Source organism: Crassostrea angulata, chromosome 4 (assembly GCF_025612915.1).
Source record: "Crassostrea angulata isolate pt1a10 chromosome 4, ASM2561291v2, whole genome shotgun sequence".
In the NCBI taxonomy this organism is placed as follows: domain Eukaryota; kingdom Metazoa; phylum Mollusca; class Bivalvia; order Ostreida; family Ostreidae; genus Magallana; species Magallana angulata.
The window spans coordinates 2,523,232-2,530,472 of NC_069114.1; the positions used below are offsets into that span (position 1 = coordinate 2,523,232).

The 7,241-nt window shown below is 31.8% G+C and overlaps 1 pseudogene; it reads right to left on the reverse strand.

Annotated features, from left to right (window-relative positions):
• Window positions 1-2,124: 2,124 nt before the first annotated feature.
• LOC128181051 (uncharacterized) lies at window positions 2,125-5,431 on the reverse strand (annotated as a pseudogene).
• Between the last annotated feature and the right edge of the window lie 1,810 nt (window positions 5,432-7,241).

A 7,241-nucleotide genomic window follows, 5' to 3' on the forward strand; every position in this document is an offset into this window, starting at 1 on the left:
TTATAGAAGCAAATATGTTTATTTTACAGTTATGTATCCAAGCAATGTAATGATTTTAACATGCATTACGTAATTAGAGGTTTTTAGGGGCCAAAAGTCCAGAATTTTGATAACCAATATCTCAGAAAGGAAAAATATTTTGAAATGCAGTATAGAAAAAAATATGCTCAGAATGATGTATTTAATCATATGCAATCTTCAAAATTTCGTTAAACGCCCCTACAAAGAGTTAAGGGATCAGCCCCTAAAATGTTCTTTATCATATATCTCAAGAACAGTAACGAATTTCTAAACAGTTGTTGAACAGAATGGGTTGAGATTTAAATGACCTATCATTAGATATCAAGAAAAAGGGGCTTGCCCCGCAAATTAGGGAACTAAAGGGCTCTAGAAATATTTATCTGTACCTCTTTGCTGAGGGAAATTTTATGAAAGGCTATAAAAGCAAATATTTTTATCTTACAGTTATGTTTCCAAGTTTTGTAACGAATTAATCATACGTTATGTAATAAGGATTTTTTAGGGGTCAAGAGTCCATAAACTATGACAACCTTTATCTCAAAAAGGAAAATATTTTGAAATGCAGTATAGAAGAAAAGGTGCTCAAAATGATGTACTTTACAAAATACAACCTTCAAAATTTGGTTCAGCAGCTCAAATAAGGAAATAAGGGACTGGCCCCTAAAACGGTTTTTTTCCTCAGATATCTCAAGAACGGTGACGAATTTCTAAACACTTGTTGAACAAAGCTCTTATCCCTGAAACAAAATATTATCTGGCCCTTAGGATGTAGACCCTGTTTTTCTTTTCTAGATCATGTTTAGCTGTTGAATAGCAAAATCAAGATCGAACATATATCTCAAATACTAAAATCAGACGGAAGACCTCCTCGTTGCTCGCAACGGGATCGTGTCTAGTTTTTCTACTGTTTCTTTCTATTATTATTTATTCAAACGGAAGACCCTCTTGTTATTCTACGGTTTCTTTTTCTTTATTAAGGTTTTCCGTTTCCAACGGAAGACCTTATTGTTTTTCTTCGGTTTCTTTTTCCCTATTATTATTAAGGTTTTCCGTTTCCAACGGAAGACCTTATTGTTATTGCTTTGTTTCTTTTTTCCTATTATTAAGGTCTGTCGTCTTCAGCGGAAGACTTTACTGTTTTTCTACGGGTTCTCATTCTTCTATATTATTATTATTTTTCTCCTTGGTAGACACCCTTAAGGTATCCGATCCATAAAAGCCTCAGATTCAATGAATCTGGGTGAATAACAGATATGTATGGGTTAATACTCAGTATATTTGGACATAATTTTCCTATTTAAGTATCAATTTGTAGGAGTGGAATGAGTCTCAATTAATGACATTTCCTTTTTTTGAAGAGTTGCCCCCCCCCCCCCCCCTCTGTTTTAATTTTATAAAAATTAATTCTAAAAAAAATCTACACGGAATAAAATTTATTTTCAGTAGCGTCTGTGATCCTTATGATAAAATACATCTTTCCAAAGTAATTAAAAAAATTTAAAAATTGGTTCAACAAATAGCATTGCATTTTTTTCTAACAGAATATAACAATTTTTTGATCGGTTAATATGTTTGTTTCCATGGTAACTGTATCCAAACATACCCTTGTTGGAAATACTTCCGTTCATCAAAATACACCACTTGCAACAGAAATGAAGCAATGCTACACAGTTGATAATCATTTTATTTCATTTTTCTTATATGCTATTTATAATACATTGACAGAAGAACAATTTATTTTTTAAAAAAATTCTGAAAGCATCCTCAGTATCATACAATGTGCGACCGAATTTCCTCTGCATGGTTCAATTTGTTGCTTTTTGTGTTGACCTTCAATCCAAAATGGTCAAAAAATCTGTTTTTATATAATTAGAAGTTTTATTTTTTAACTTTAACAAAATATACAAATGTTATCCTTTCACTGGAAAAGGAGAAACTCATATGTCAATGACTTAGATAAAAAGATATTGCAGTCTGAATTTACTCTGGTCTGTTTTTACAATTTTGCGCCATTTTCACTTGATCACTATTCTAGTATAGATAAAATAATCAATACCAACCTTTTGTTAGATAAACATTTAGTCAATTAATAATATATTTACTACAATGCTAGTACTTTATAAAATTCACCAAAAAAGTAAAGAATTATTCATTTAAATCCCAAATTTCCTCTGCTTAACTTGAGATTCCTCTGTTAAAATACAAATTTTTAAACAATTTGCACCTTATAACAATATACCAGGTAGGAACAAAATAATTCTAGTAGGTATAAACAAATAAATATTTAATTAATGATTTGCTACATGTATCTTATAATTATTTTTTTCAACTCTGAAACATAAAAAAGAATTGAAATCAGCATTACATCATACATGTACACAATGCACAGTACAAATGCCGAATATAATGTTAAGCCATTTGGCAGAACAACATCTATTACTGTTACAACCATATATTATGGTAGGAATTTTTTTTAATACTAATCAAGTTTATACTGGACATTTAACTCCTCACATGTATATGTACAATGTAATAAATCAATAAACTTATACAAAAAATGCACCCATATCAAAAGCCCTCTCAACATTATTACATGTATTACCAATCTAGCATTAATAATGAAGCTGACAATTACCGCTCCAGAACGAACGCTATCAACAATTTTATTATATATCTAACATAAATATTGAAGCAGACAAGAGCACATCCTTGGCTTATCCTTGCAACATCCGCTTTTATTTGGGAAAAGATGTAGTATTAAGTATTAACATCTTTTGAGATACTGTTTGACTTTGAAAGTTAAAGTTGTGTGTTATTTTTTCACAAAGTATACATGGTTCCTTAAGATTTCCTTCACATGATTAGCATCCAATGTTTCATCAATATTTGTGTCAATGTTTGTCTGAAGTTTGGAAATCATTGTGCTATCTTTATCACCAACTATTGTCTTTATACGAACAGACCCATCATTCACATCCTTGACCATCTCTTCTATCATGTCAATCTCCATGGCCTTCATAGAACTTTCCGTTCCAGTTGATACTGCAATCATGTGGAGGAGGTGTTGATTTGGAATTGAGAGACAAAGAACATGTGCGACAGGATTTCGATCTTGTTGAAAAGTTTTCTATTTTTCCAGAAAATGTCCCGACCATAGATAAATGACCTGATAGATAGGAAATAGCATCAACTTAAATACTTATACATAGAGAAATATCTAAAAACTGTTGTGACATTCAAACACAAGGATTTCTTAGGATGTACAATTTATGGTTCACAAAGACCACGGCTGGGACAATTCAGGGTCTTTCAACTACCGTACATGTAGTTCGATTTCCATGGCATTCAAAATTATATAATTTAGAATTAACTGATATAATAAACAAACTTTTTAAATAATTGAAAGACTTTCAATTGGCACACTCATGCTAAGAGTATTAAACATCATAAAATAAATGACAAAAAATGAATTGCACAGTGATAATCTCTGGGACTAAGGATTCAGTCAAAAGATACTGTATATGGAATAATACATTAACTTTTACCTTACTGTATGTGGGTTTTGATTTGTTGATATGAAAGAGTATACCCTTGAAATCCATGAAAATTAAACCAATCACACTGATACACTGTACCAAACCAAATTACCCAGTAGTTTTTGTACTAGTAATTTATCAAATACCTGATAAACTGTCATGACTTCACTCTATTTATTCTGCCAACCAGCATATTTCTATATATAGCTCTTCTTCATTAGGAGATCAAAACAGTCTAAAATGGCTACGCCATCGAGCACTCTTAAATGCGTATCTGCTTACCTCCCTTATTCCACCAACACTTCTTCGTGGTCAACATCTGTAATATTAAGTAATATAATCAGGAATTTTTGCACCATGAGAGAATATTAAATGGAACACCAGTTGGTTGCAAAGTTGATCAGTAAAAAAAAATATGCATATGTACTTGATTTTATAAAGGCATAAACAGACTCTGAGGTTAACTCAGAATTAACAAACATAATAATATTTACTAAGAGAGGGATAGTTAATATTAGACAATGACTTCTGAAATTTTTACTTTTAAATTAGATGTTCTCCAATCAGATAAATGCAGATATTTCAACATGGAGAAGGGCATGGGGCTGTGAAAAGTATTTTTGAGGGAGCATTATTGTGAAAGACTGAAAGTCACACAAAAACTCCAGACACTGTTTTAACGGAAAAAAAGACACCATCTGAGGTTGACATTGTACTTGACATCTATTTCACACCTATTTGAAATTTATTTTGCTGTCAATATGTCAATTATGAGTTAATATGTATACCATAGTGTATATCATTACATAGTGTAAAATCTGTCTTTCTATTTTAAAATACATCTCCTGACGTCATGGGTTTCCAATAGTCTAACTCTTAACGCCACACATAATGGCTGTCAGTTTGCAATTTCATAAAAGTTAACAGGAACGAAAACAAATTTCTTACGGAGATTTATAATGGGAAATGTTTTCATCTTTTCTCCATTTGGAAGTACTCCGGACACCTCGCACAATTTTTCACCGTTATCATCCGGGCTTATTAATGGCTGATGCAAAATCTCAGTAGACTTTTTATTTTGGGATGTGTATTGAAACCCGAAGAGGTAGAGGGGGAGTTTCAAAACATATAATCTGGACATTTTTCATAATAGTGGATGAACGTAGTCTGAACTCAAAGGTATTTATGATTATCGAAGTATCAAGCGAAAAGTAGTGGAAGCAAAAACTCGGGACAGAGTATAAATATAAATTGAATGCCACATAATTTGACTAATGAATATGCATAGAGACGACAGGAGATTTCGTATGTGTGGTATGACATCATTTTTAATCATGCATTGAAAATCGACTACTAGAACCATCTGATTATCTGAAACATTTACATGTGACGACATGATACAAATTCTGATATATGTTAGAATTAAGTTTAACTATTAATAATGAAAGACATAAAGAATTCTACTGTGTTCTGATATGTGTATTGAAGCATAGTGGCATACTGTCAAAAACTTGTATAAATGATTATAATCATTTTTTTATTAAGAAATTACATCTCAGGTGCTTGGGGCTTTACTAACGAATATGTACGATGCCTACTTTGATATGCATAGGTATCGTACATACCTATGCTTGTGTATTACAACACCATAAAATTTATATAAGAAAAATTCAATGATGTCCATACCAATTTTACTTTTACTCTAGTCTCAGCAAGATTCGCCGAAACTGAAAATCTGAAGAAACGTCTATCAAAAACTTTCAGTCTCGACGAACATAATCCTGCTGAGATTACCAAATACTTTTACTCTATCAATGAATGTAGGTCAAACCTGGACAGATCGCTTTTGCTGGCGTCGAGTCATCTTCCTCCATCTCAGATCAGAATTTTCCAGCTGTTATATCAAAATATGTGACTGGTCTGCCCAAGAGAGCGTCCACGTTCGCACTAGACCATCCTTTTTCTGAGCTTTAGCAACGTTTATGTGGCGATTGGTCTTCTCAGCGTTCAAAATCAAATCCACGTTTCCTCCGCATTGCCGAAAACTGAACCGATATTTATGTCGTAAAAAAAGAATTTTGGGTTAATAGACTCTTATTATCATTTATATTCACGATTTATTTTGTTTAAAAACCTATAAAATCCTTTCCACTATAAATTTTATTGTTTAATACTTTAGAATTGAACCAACAGATTTAACTACCGCGAATTGGTTTACGTCATTCCGAGTTGCGCGGTAGATTCAAAATCGTGAGTACCATACTTCCTTAATCAATATTTTGTTTGCACATGTAGAGTATCAAAAGTTTATCTATACAAGAGCTTTCAACTGACAAGAAGCAAAAGAGGCTGACCCGTCATATTAGGTGCCTAAAGGGGTCTGAGGTCTTCCATCTATATCTCTTTAATAAGAAATATTTTGTAATGCATTATAGAAGCAAAAATGTTTATCTTTCAGTCAGTTATCTATACAAGATAAAATTTTTCTGTTGTATTACATAATTAGGGATTTTAAGGGGCTAGCAGTTATTGTGATCATTTATATCTTAAAAAGGAGAAATATTTTGAATAGCATTCTAAAGAGCAGATGCTCATAACAACGTTTGTAGTAATATTTAACTACCAAAGTTTCATTAAATGGCCCCTATAAGGAGATATAGGGTCGGCCCCTAAAATAATCTTTCCCAAATATCTCAAGAACGCTAACAAATTTGGAAACACTTTATGAACAAAATATGTTTACAATAAAAAGACCTTTTATTTTATATCAAGAAAAAGGGGCTGACCCCTCAAATTAGGGGCCAAGAGGGGTCTGAGGTCTTTTATCTATATCTCTTTAATAAGAAATATTTTGTAATGCATTATAGAAGCAAAAAGGTTTATCTTTCAATCATTTATCTGTTAATTTTTGAAGTTACCTGATATGTTTCATAATAAGGGGATTAAGGGGCTAGAAGTCCAATTTTTGGATTATTTATATCTTAAAAAGGAGAAATATTTTGAAAAGCATTATAGAAGAGAAAATACGCAAAATAACATTAGTAATAATAATTAACCATCAAAGTTTCGTTTAATTGCCCTTATAAGGTATAAAGAGTCGACCCCTAAAACAATCTTTCCCAAATATCTCAACGGTAACAAATTTGGAAACACTTAGTGAACAAAATATGTTTAGAATAAAAAAACCTTTCATTTAATCTCAAGAAAAAGGGACTGAACCCTCAAAAAAAGGACCAAGAGGGGTCTAAAGTTTTTTTTATCTATATCTCTTTTATAATAAACATTCTGTAATGCGTTATCGGAGCAAAACTGTTTATTTTTCATTTATTTAACCATACATGTTAAAAGGGTTATCTGACATGCTACATAATTAGGGGTTTTATGGGGCTAGAAGTCCAATATTTTGATCATTTATATCTGATAAAGGAGATATATTTTGAAAAGCATTATAGAAGAGAAGATGCTCAAAATAACGTTCGTAATCATATTTAACCACCTAAGATATAGGGTCGGCCCCTAAAATAAATCTTTCCTAAATATCTTTTGATACCAAAAAAGGGGCTTGTCCCTCAAACTAGGGGACAAGAGGGATCTCAATGTTTCCAATCAAATTTCTTATACATGTATCAGAAACAAAACAAGGGCGAGAAGTCCAATACATTAATGATTTATTTGTTTAAAAAA